Consider the following 12,259-nt stretch of genomic DNA (forward strand, 5'->3'; position numbering starts at 1 on the left):
AGCATTTCTCAAACTTTTACTTGAAAGTACCTCTAACTGAAGAGAAAACGTAGACTGTGTGGAAGAGAGTACCCTTAGGGAATGTAGCCCTAAGCAGCTTTTAAATTTTTCTCTAACCACTTTCAAGAAATATCTTGGTAGACTTCTATCAACTTTATTTTTTAAAGTTTTGACTTCCTGTCAAGATGGAGGTGTAGGTAAACAAGCTTGCCTCCTTGCACAACCACAGCAAAAATGGCACCTACATTACAAAACAAGTATCACCCAGAATTGTCAGAAAATCAAGCTGTATAGAAGTCCAATAACCAAGGAATTAAAGAAGTCACATTCATTCAGATAGGTAGGAGGGGTGGAGGCATGGAACAAGCAGTCCACACCCACTTGTGATGGATAAAAATCAGGAGGGATATCATGGGAGCGAGGGATTCAGTCCCAGACCAGGCCCCCTAGCCCAGGTTTCCAGCGCCAGGAAGATAAGCCCCTATAACTTCTGGCTATAAAAACCAGTGAGGGTTGGGGTGCCAAAAGAAACTGCAGGATTCTCAGGAGTCTCTTCTTAAAGGGCCCACAACAGACTTAGGACTTTGTACACAGACTCACTCCCTCTGGGCTTCAGCACCAGGGCAGCAGCTGGAGGGGCACCAGTGGCATATGGGGACAAACCAAAGTGTCTGGCAACACGGCATGTGATGGGGGAAAGCTTACTCCTGGACAAAACTGCAGAGGCCAGGCAGCAGCCACTGTTCCTTTTCTGAGCCCTTCCCCACACAGAGCCACAGAACAGCAACACTATATCTGAGGCTGCATCAACCTGGTTCACATGAGGTGCCACACCCAGGCAATTACCTAAGGCTCTACCACATCCAACTTACAGATGCACTTTTCTACATTAGGTCATGCTACTAAGACAAGGAGTCAAAGCAGCTCTACCTAATACATAGAAACAAACACAGGGAGACTGCCAAAATGAGGAGACAAAGAAATATGGCCCAAATGAAAGAACAAAACAAAACTATAGCAAAAGATTTAAACAAAATGGAGATAAGCTCTTGGGAACTGCCCTGCCTGGTTTCACAACCCCCCATGGGTTGTGAACCCCCCATGGCTAAGGCTGAGTGAGAGACCTGGAGACCCTAAGCCACTAAGGAGACAAAGCTTTTCTCCCTGGCAGGAGCACCGCCTCTGCCCACTTTACTTCACCCGACCTGGCCCTCAGTGCTTGGTCGGTTAGCCAATGATGAGTAAGATTCCTCAGGGGAGGGATGACCTAAGATAGGCATGGTCATGAGGGGGCCCCCAGGGGAGGATTTGGGGCCTATGGAGAAAGGGGGTGATGGACCCTTTCCCCTTGGTTTTGACATGGCCTGAGTCCTCATTCTGTCTGTAAGAAGTCTCCTAATTTGTTGGCTGCCTTACTTCCCCTGCCTGACTTAAGCCTGAAACAATGACGGAGGGTGGTGTAGCCCTGTGCTGGAAAGGGCAGGTTCCCTGGGGTGATCAGGCCTAAGAAAGAATGCATAAAATCCCGTGAAAACTGCTTTGCTAAGAATGCCCTCAATTTTCTGATAACGATATAAGCAGGAAATGAATTTGTTTCCCAAAGTTTTATAGCCCTTTAGCTAACTGACCCTGACTCAGAATAAGCCCTGATAGTTCTTTGAATGTTATCTATTGTTTGATCCTTACTGCCTGACAATGATTGATAAGCTTTATCTGTATTCCTGTGCAAGTTGAATCCAGTAAAAGCCCAATGAGGAAAATGCTCTGGGCCCTTCTCCCCTGAGAGATCGGCCACTTTTCCTCCCCAAGCAGATCAGGTCTTGATAGACTTACTCTCATCCATGGCAGCTGGGGTAGCCCTGTGGGTGGAGCCCTCCCCCTCAATAAGCAATCTATCAGATGCAGAGCTCAAAACACTGGTTATTACGTTGCTCAAGGAACTCATTGAGTACTTCCATAGCATTAAAAAAGACGCAGACAGAAATAAATATTACACTAAGTGAAATAAGGAAAAATTTTCAGGGAATCAACAATACAATAGATGAAGCCAAGAATGAAATCAGTTATTTAGAACACAAGGAAGAAAAAAAAAAATCAGAACAGCAGGAAGAAAAAAGAATCCAAAAAAAGTGAGGATAGGGTAAGGAGCTCATGGGACAACTTCAAACATACCAACATTAGAATCATAGTGGTACTGGAAGGAGGAGAGAAAGAGCAAGAAATTGAAAATCTGCCTGAAAAAAATAATGAAAGAAAATTCCCCTAATTTGGTGAAGAAAATAGACATGCAAGTCCAGGAAGCACAGAGAGTCCCAAACAAGATGGATGCAAAGAGGACCACTCCAAGACACATCATAATTAAAATACCAAGCATTAAATATAAAAAGAAAATCTTAAAAGAAGCAAGAGAAAAGCAGATCGTTACCTATAAAGAAGTTCTCAGTCTGAAGAAACTTTGCAGGCAAGAGGGGACTGGCAGGAAGTATTCAAAGTTATGAAAAGCAAGGACCTACAACCTAAATTATTCTATCCAGCAAAGCTATCATTTAGAATCAAAGGGCAGATAAAGCATTTCCCAAACAAGGTAAAGCTAAAGGAGTTCATCATCATTGAGCCTTTATTCTATGAAATGTTAAAGGGACTTGTTCAAGAAAAATAAGACCAAAATTAAGAACATTAAAATGGCAATAAATTCACACCTATCAACAACTGAATCTAAAAAACAAACTGAGCAAACAAGCATAACAGAATCATAGACACAGAGATCTTTGGATGGTTATCATTTGGAAGTCAGAAGGGGGAGAATGAGGGGAAAGATGCAGAGATTAAGAAGTACAGATTGGTGAGTACAGAATAGGCAGGGGGATGTTAAGAACAGTAGAGGAAATGAAGTAGCCAAAGAACTTACATGCATGACTCAAGGACAGGAACCAAGGTGGAGGGGAATGCTGGAGGGAATGGGAGGTCCTGGGAGGAGGGGTATAAGGGGGGGGGGGGGGAAGGGGGACAATTGTAATAGCATAATCAATAAAATATATATACTTTTAAAGTTTTTCTTGACTTTAAGAGAGAGAGAGAAAAGAAGAAAAAGAGAGAAAGGGAAACATGAATTTGTTGTTCCACTTATTTATGCATTCGTTGGTTGATTTTTGTATGTACCTTGAATGGGATAGAAACCTCAACCATCATGCATCAGGAGGATATTCCAACCAACTGAGCTACCTGGCCAAGGCCACGACTGCATAACTTTTAAAATTGATAGGAGAGGCCCTGGCCTCCCCAGTAATTCAGTTGATTAGAGCATTATTCCCATATATGCCAAGTTTGCAGGGTCAAACCCAGTCAAAGCACATACAAGAATCAACCAATGAATGCATAAATAAATGGAACAAAAAATCCATGTTTCTCTCTCTCCCCCTTCCTTTCTCTCTAAAAATCAATAAATAAAAAAAAATTTTTTAAAGTTATGCAGCCCTAGCTGATGTGGCTCAGTGGGTTGTGCATCACCCTGAGAATTGAAGAGTCATCATTGGATTCCCAGTCAGGGCACATGCCTGGGTTGCAGTTCAGGTCCCCAGTAAGGGGTGTGAAAGAGGCAACCACACTTTGATGTTTCTCTCCCTCTCTTTCTCCCTCCCTTCCCCTCTCTCTAAAATAAATAAATAAATAAATAAATAAATAAATAAAATCTTTTTTTTAAATGTTATGCAGTTGCTTCTCAGCCCCTTGGCTAAGATCAAGCACGGGTACCTATTCTTATCAGTTTAACATCTGATACATCCTCTATCCAATGACAACATATTAAATGGATTTTTGGAGCAGAGAGTTGGAATAGGAGTTGCTCCGCCCACACCAATGCATCCACCTGGTACTGTGGTACCTTTGGAAATGGTGCACCCCTAGAGGACAATCTCTTAAAAAAAACCACGCAGATTTTGCACCCTCCATCTATTTTTGCCTTTAAAAGAATGCTTTTACTTACTGGTCAGTGAACCAACAATGATGCTTTGGGAACACTTTCTATGTTTTTCTGAGCCTCATATAGGGCAGCAGTCCCCAACCTTTTTGGCACCAGGGGTCAGTTTTGTGGAAGACAATTTCTCCACGGTCAGTGGTGAGAAGGATGGTTTCCGGATGATCCAAATGCATTACATTCAAGCTCACCTGCTGCTGTGCAGCACCGTTTCTAACTGGTCTCGGACCAGTACCGGTCTATGACCGGGGGGGGGGGGGGGGGGACCCCTGATAGAGGGCACCTGTGCCCTTGGTTGAGAAGGACCCTGTATGCTCCACCTGGTCTCTCTGTCCTCAGTCTTTCTCTGTGCCACTTAACTTCGCCACTGCATAAACGCACACGGCAACAGCTCCCAACAGTACTGCGTTGCTATTGGATTGCTTTCTTTTGGATTCAAAGCCCTCCAAAAATTATCATTCCAGTCTTACTTCCAATGCTAAGTTACATCCTAACATACTGAAATACTTTAGTTAGTATGCTTTCAATACTGAATTGAATCTGTTTGCTGGCGAGTGGTTTACTTCTGTAGTCATGCAGCACACTGTGTGTCTCAGACCAGAGCATCAGCATCACGTGGGACTCGTTGGAAATGGAGGTTTTTCTGTCCTGTTCTGTACCAGACCTGGTGAATCAGAAACTCTGGGTTTGGGCTGAGCAGTCTGTCCTCCAGGTGATTCTGAGGTGGCTGAAGTTTGGGAGCCAATGGTCTAGCATTTAGCTTTCAGATCTAAAACAGAGTAAGATATGGATTAGAAAAAAAAGAAAAGGCCTCAATGAGTATAAACTTTACTTAAAGTTACAGTGTTCATTTTTAAAACAAAATGTTAATATTCACTAAAGACTCTTTTACTAGACTTCTGCTACTAAATATATTTTTCTTGAGGTTCTTCTTAACTTTGGAAATGTGTTCTATAAGAGCAGATTAAATAATGTTTAATTCATTTGTCTCCTCCTAGTGGCAGGCTTTTAAATATTGAACGCAACACCCATTTATATTATATTATATATTTCTGAATTTTATTTCTGAATTTATTTCTGAATTTTTTATAAGATTCCCCTATTTATCACAATTCAAATCAATTGCCCCTCCCCACCAAATTAAATAGATTTTCTCTATTAGATCCAACCATGGCTACACACAAAACTATGCAATTTGTCTCTTATGTAGCTTTTTATAAATTGGATTTGTTAAGTTTTCCCTCCTGTTGTTGCCCACAACTTCTTTTTTCTTTCTTTCTTACTTTTACCCATACCTTCTAGCAGTAGAACTTCATTACTGAGAACACTCAGAAATGAGTTTTCTTCCTTTACGGGATAGCAACAACATCACGTGTTTATGCTCCTCTCACCACCCACCGCGCCCCTTTTCTTGCAACGCCCCAGGAGCCATGCAAGACCTCTGGCCACTGCCATCAAATCTCTTCTCAGCGAACACTTCGGGCCCTCAGGCTCCCAGGCTATATTGACCTGAGGGGTGAACAAATTCTGTTGACTCTTTTGAAACCAGCAAGACAAGGTTTGCTTTTTTTTCCAAAAGAGTTTGTATTGATATGACAGGTTACTTCATGGAGATACTAATGCCCTACATATTCTGCTTTATTTCTTCCAAAAAGGTAGCCAGGCCATTTGTATTCCTTTGTCTGCAATGTCTAAAGAATGGAAAGCTGAAGCTACTTGAAGGGTGTGCCTCTGAAATTATGCTAGATATGTGAGAGGGAAAAGCAGAGGGGTGCCTTTGTTCAAAATAGATGAAAAAAAATGGAGATTTGCTTAGGCTGGGAGAAGTATAGTAGTGTGCCCTCATTCCCCTAGCAGTGCCCTGCAGAGGTTCCAGAACCTATGGTCTGGTTAGAAAGACCAGACATTAAAGTTCCCAAACATAACAGGGATTCCCATGCTCTGCAGAAACAGAGCCCCTGCCCTTCACGGATCTGTGTCTTCAACCACAGGAATCTCAGCACTAAACAATGCGGACTGAAGACTAGAAAGTTCTCTCCAAATACTATGTGTAATCTGTAGGTGTTAAGGGGAGTAAATTGAGATTAATTTTCATGCCATCCTGATGTGACAGGGGCTCAGTCAAGTTTAATTTCATTTAAGAAAATAAAAAAACCTCTTTTTCTTTAAAAAAAAGATTTATTTATTTATTTTTAGAGAGAGAGGAAGGAAGAAAGAGAGGGAGAGAAACATCAGTGTGTGGGAGATACATTGATTGGTTGCCTCTCACACGCCCCCAACTGGAGACCTGGCCTGCAGCCCAGGCAAGTGCCCTGACTGGGAATTGAACAGGTGACCCTTTGGTTCATAGGCCAGCTCTCAATCCACTAAGCCACACCCACCAGGGTGAAACATGTTTTTTTCTTATACACCCAAATGTGTGGGTACAATTCACATAGTAGGAAATACAACAGAGAACAAAGCAAAAGGAGATGTAGAATATAGCTGTTACTGGACTGAAGGGGCCCATCTGCCTGCAAGCATCAAAGCCCAATAAGACACAAGCAGGAGTGTGCAGCCACGAAAGGAATGATTTATTAGGGAGATGGTGCCATGCCTGGAGTCACAGCTAGCTCATGCTCAAAGACCTGGTTCTCCAAATGGTTTCGGGGGGTGGATTATATAAGGAAAACAATCATTAGCCCTGGCTGGTGTGGCTCAGTGGATTGAGTGCCGGCCTGTGATCATTAATCATGGTGACTAAAAGAGTTAGGATCATGGTCTCTACTGATTGGTTGGTGTTAGGGTAGGGGTAACTGGTCATTGCATTTGATCCTGATATCAGTCAGCCAAGAAGTTGTTCTGTCCAATTTTGCAAGGATTTGTTCTGTGGGATCATTCTGCTTTCCTGGGTCTGGAGCAAAAACACAACCAAGGCCAAGACGTTATGTTTAGTTTAATAGAAAACTCTGTCTCAATGGTCAATAGTCCACAGGACCTTGTTTCTAAGACTCCTGGATGCTAACCAGAACCTCATTGTCCTGAGGCTTTAATGATTAAACAAGGGACACGAGGTGGGTGAGATCAGTTCAAGTCAAAGGAAAAAACAAAAACAAAAGCAAAAGGCCAGATTGAAAAAAATAAGGTTTCTGCCCTGGCCGGGTGGCTCAGTTGATTAAAGCATCATCCCAATTCTCCAAGGTTGTCAGTTAGGTCCCCCGTCAGGGCACATACAAGAATCAGCCATGAATCCACAAATAAGTGGAACAACACATCCATGTTTCTCTCTCTCTTTCTCCCTTCCTCTTGCTCTATAAATCAATCACTGAAAAATTAAAAAAAAAATAAAAATAAGGAAATAAAGAAAATAAAGTTTCCACTTTCTGCAATTACACAGTGATGGCCATTTCACAGAAAAAGTGACACTCATTGTAACGTCATTCAAGTCTTGCAATACAGAATGATGAGGCTAGCCTAGTTTTATCAGGTGTGCAGCTCCCTCGTTCTTTGTCCCCCTTCTCAACACTGTGAAGATTGGATGTTCTATCTCACTGCTCTGACTCTAGCTAGCCTGATGCAGGGGTTGGCGTCTCCACTCTGTCCTTTAAGGTTCTCTCCTTTCCCAGAAAAGATAACAGTATAGAGGAATAAGTCAGACAGGCAGGTTTCCTAATTCTCTGTCTCAGTTTTCTAATGTGTAAAATGGAAGTTAGACTAATATAGGCTGATAGTCAACTTGTATGTAGTGGTAAAACCATACTAGCTGTTAAATTAATGAAACTGCCCTATCATTCAGTGAAAAGAAACTGCCTCAAGCCTCTAGCTGGCTCTAGACAACACCCAGCTTTCCCACAACCTTACTCCAGCATGGCTGAGTGCTATGCCTTATTGGTCATTACATGTTTTGAATATCACTCTATATAATTATTATCTTTTGAGACTGTCACCAGGCCTAAAGAGGGTCCAATTAAAAGAGGCTAATGATATTTGATCCTTACCAGCTCCTTCCGACTCCCAGATATGGGTTCTTAAGCTTTTGTTTTGTTTTGTTTTGTTTTGGATCCAAGACCAAATTATACTTCTGCTATGCAGCTTGAATGGTGTCTGGCCTTCAAAGATTTTTTCTTAATCACCCAAGCAATTTCCTCTTCCCTGTTCAGTTTAAAACTAACTCCTTCTACTATTGTTAGTATTTTTTTTAATAACAGCTTTTAAAGATACAATTCACATACCATAAAATTCACTATTAAAGTATACAATTCAGTAATTTTTAGTATATTCAAAAAGTTCTGCAACCTAATTCCTGAACATATTCATCAACCACAAAAGAAACCTCACATCCAGTGGTAGTCATTTCGCATTACCCTTTCCTGCAGGCTTGAACAACCAATAATCTTCTTTCTTTCTCTACAGGTTTGCCTATTCTGGATATCACCTACAAATGGACTCATTCAATATGTGGCCTTTTGTGTCTGGTTTCTTAATGTTTTCAAGTTCAACAATGCTGTACCATGTATCTGCACTTCATTCCTTTTTATAGCTGGATAAGATTCCATTATACATCCCTGGCTGGTGTAGCTCAGTGGATTGAGCGCTGGCTTTCGAACCAAAGGGTCTCAGGTTCAATTCCCAGATCAGGACACATGCCTGGGTTTCCTGGGTTGCAAACCAGGTCCCCAGTAGGGAGTGTGCGAGAGGCAACCACACATTAATGTTTCCCTTTCTCTTTCCCCCTCCCTTCCCCTCTGTCTAAAAATAAATAAAATCTTTAAATAAATAAAGTGTGTAAACAGAAAGAACCTGAAAAATATATATGGAAATATTTTTTTAAAGTCATAATATTCTTGAATTTTGTATATTACTACTAGTAATATATTAAAGGCATATTAAATGCTTAATATGTGCCAAACACTGGGCTAAATCTACTTTATATGCAGTATCTCATTTAATCCTCACAATAACCAACTTGTACAAGGCCTTGCTGCTAATAATGCAGCAAAACTGGACAAGCATTAGACCCAAAGCTCATACCCTTTGGAGCTAGATCATCCTGTCTCCTGTACAAAAATCATTTATTTTATCATTGGAACAGTCCATGAGGTTACTTTAAGAAAACTCTGCCCAGGAGCACATCTTTGGGTCACTCATTTTTTAAAAATATATTTTATTGATTATGCTATTACAGTTGTCCCATTCCCCCCATTTATTCCTCTCCACCCTGCACACCCTCTCCCACCCATATTCGTCCCCCCCCCCATTTAGTTCATGTCCATGGGTCGTACATATAAGTTATTTGGCTTCTACATTTCCTATACTATTCTTAACCTCCCCCTGTCTATTTTCTACCTACCATTTACGCTACTTATTCTCTGTACCTTTTCCCCCCTCTCTCCTCCTCCCACTCCCCTGTTGCTAACCCTCCATGTGATCTCCATTTCTGTGGTTCTGTTCCTGTTGTAATTGTTTGCTTAGTTTTTTTTTTTAAGTTTGGTTGTTAATAGCTATGAGTTTGTTGTCATTTTACTGTTCATATTTTTTACCTTTCTTTTTCTTAGATAAGTCCCTTTAACATTTCACATAAAAAGGCTGGGTGATGATGAACTCCTTGAACTTGACCTTATCTGGGAAGCACTTTATCAGCCCTTCCATTCTAAATGATAGCTTTGCTGGATAGAGTAATCTTGGATGTAGGTCTTGGATGTAGGTATTTATGACTTTAAATACCTCTTTCCAGCCCCTTCTTGCTTGTAAGATTTCTTTTCAGAAATCAGCTGATAGTCTAATGGGAACTCCTTTGTAGGTAATTCTCTTCTTTTTTCTTGCTGCTTTTAAAATGCTCTCCTTATCTTTAATCTTGGTTAATGTAATTATGATGTGCCTTGGTGTGTTCCTCCTTGGGTCCAACTTCTTTGGGACTCTGAGCTTCCTGGACTTCCTAAAAGTCTATTTCCTTTGCCAGATTGGGGAAGTTCTCCTTCATTATTTTTTCAAATAAGTTTTCAATTTCTTGATCTTCATCTTCTCCTTCTCGCACCCCTATGATTTGGATGTTGGAATGTTTAAAGTTGTCTTGGAAGTTCCTAAGCCTCTTCTCATTTTTTTGAATTCTTGTTTCTTCCTTCTGTTCTGGTTGGATGTTTATTTCTTCCTTCTGGTCCACACCGTTAATTTGAGTCCTGGTTTCCTTCCCATCCCTGTTGGTTCCCTGTAGGTTTTTCTTTATTTCACATAATGCGACCTTGATTGCTGCCTGGGTCTTTTTTATGCTGTTGAAGTACCTAGTGAGTTCCTGGAGCATCTTGATCACCAGTGTTTTGAACTGTGCATCTGATAGGTTGTCTATCTCTTTGTTGTTTAGTTGTATTTTTTTCTGGAGCTTTGAACTATTCTTTCATTTGGGCCATTTTTTTGGTCTTGGGGTGCCTGTTCCCTAACAAGAGGCAGAGCCTTAGGTGTTCATCAGGGCAGGGCAACCCACATTACTGCCTTGTGACACTGTATGTGGGGGAGGGTTCAAGAGGGAACAGTACTCTGCTCTCTGCCAGTTTTCAGTCACTTCCTCTGCCACCCACAATCAAATTGGGCCCTTCTGGTGCTGATTCCCGGGTGGGTGGGTTTGTGTACCTTCTAGGACCCTGTGGGTCTCTGCAATGAACTCTCCTGTGAGGCTGGGAGTTTCTCCTGCTGCTGCCTCAACCTCCACAGGTGTTTTCAGTCAGAGGCTTTGAGGCTTTATCTCCCTGAGCTGGAATCCTGGGTTGTACAGTCTGTCTCGCTCCAGAGTTGTTCCTCCCAGTTTATCTGCATGAGAATATGGGACCGCCCAGTCCTCCAACAGCTGCCTTGCCTCATATCCTTTCCACCCAGCTGCCCATCTCCACCCCTCCTACCTGTCTGAATGAATGTTTCTTCTTTAACTCCTTGGTTGTCAGACTTCCATACAGTTCAATTTTCTGTCAGTTCTTTTGTTTTTTATTTTTAAATTCGCTGTCCTCCTTCTTTTGGTTGTGCGAGGAGGCACAGTGTGTCTAAATATGCCTCCATCTTGGCCAGAAGTCTCTTGGGTAGCTCATTCTTAATCCCCACACTAGTTAACCTGAAATGTGTTCTTAACGTCAATATAGGTGAAACTGAAAAAGACACCGGAGCTCGTGCTGCCTGTCACTACCAAACCCCATAAGCAGGAACCAAGATTGACTCTTTATGGGTGCTTTAATCAGATGGCTGGCCATCTGAGAAGACGGCGGGTTCGTACCCTAATAAACCATCTTACGTATTCTTTCCAGGCCAGTGTTTTTATAACAGAGAACAAAGTTCGGTGAGGGGTTTTGAAATTCAGGTGAAATTAGATTTAAAAACTGCAGTATTCTTGCCCTGGGCAGTTAGCTGTTCCAAGGGCGGGTGGTGGGCTGTCTTCCCTGGAACACAAAGGCCCAGATGCCTCCACTTGTCCCCAGGCGGTAATCTTTATCAATGCCCCAGGAGGTTGGCTGTGTCTTCCAGGAGCTGGGATGGGCCTTATCTGTAATTTCTGAAACAATAGCTTTAACATGTGCATTACTTACTAGGTTTATTACCTATCTACCTTAAACTAAAAGTTTCCAATTCTTGAGTCCCCTATCATAAGAAGTGTCCAAACTTCTGGGAATTTTTATGAGTTTATTTGAGCCCAACTTAAGACAATTGCTGGGAAACAAAACCTCAGTAGATTAAGTACGTGATCCAGAAAATGGCAGTTTTGCACCTTATTTTATATAGTACAATCAAAAGAGGAAGCCTAAGGGAGTTACATGAAATCCATTGGTGATAGATTAGGGAGGCAGGAGAATGCAAGGGGGGGGGGACATCTGGAATTGGATAAAAAGTAAAACAATAGACATATACTTTTACATGGATGGATACAGGATAGTTAAACAGTCAACAATTAACACAGTAACAAGAACAATGAGGGGATTTGTGATCTCCACTCTGATGGGTGCCTGTGCTTTGAGGTGGGTCCGGAAAAAAGAAATTTGGCATTCCAAAAGTATGTTATTGCAGATGCAAGAAGACAATAGATAGTCTCAATTAAAGTGAAGATTGACTTATCAGGGAAGATTCTAGTCTAGGACATCACTGCCCGCCATGACCTGCTTTTAGTTAAAAAGTTTTAATTTCAGGCCATTTTATGTGGTCACTTTAGGTCTCTGAGTTTGTAACACTGCCACGCAGGCCTCCCCTGAGTTTCTCAGGTTTAGCATGTGGCGCCTTTTCATCCACATTAATTGGGCTCAGGGAAAACTTGAATTGGGGATTAGTGCTGCAGGA

General features: G+C 41.7%; 1 non-coding gene across 1 annotated transcript; it reads left to right on the forward strand.

Moving 5' to 3' along the window:
• The first annotated feature begins 3,710 nt into the window (after positions 1-3,710).
• LOC114495927 lies at positions 3,711-3,902 on the forward strand. Its single transcript, XR_003684581.1, has one exon. It is a non-coding gene; the product is annotated as a U2 spliceosomal RNA (small nuclear RNA).
• The last annotated feature ends 8,357 nt before the right edge of the window (positions 3,903-12,259 follow it).

This window comes from Phyllostomus discolor, chromosome 4 (assembly GCF_004126475.2).
Source record: "Phyllostomus discolor isolate MPI-MPIP mPhyDis1 chromosome 4, mPhyDis1.pri.v3, whole genome shotgun sequence".
In the NCBI taxonomy this organism is placed as follows: domain Eukaryota; kingdom Metazoa; phylum Chordata; class Mammalia; order Chiroptera; family Phyllostomidae; genus Phyllostomus; species Phyllostomus discolor.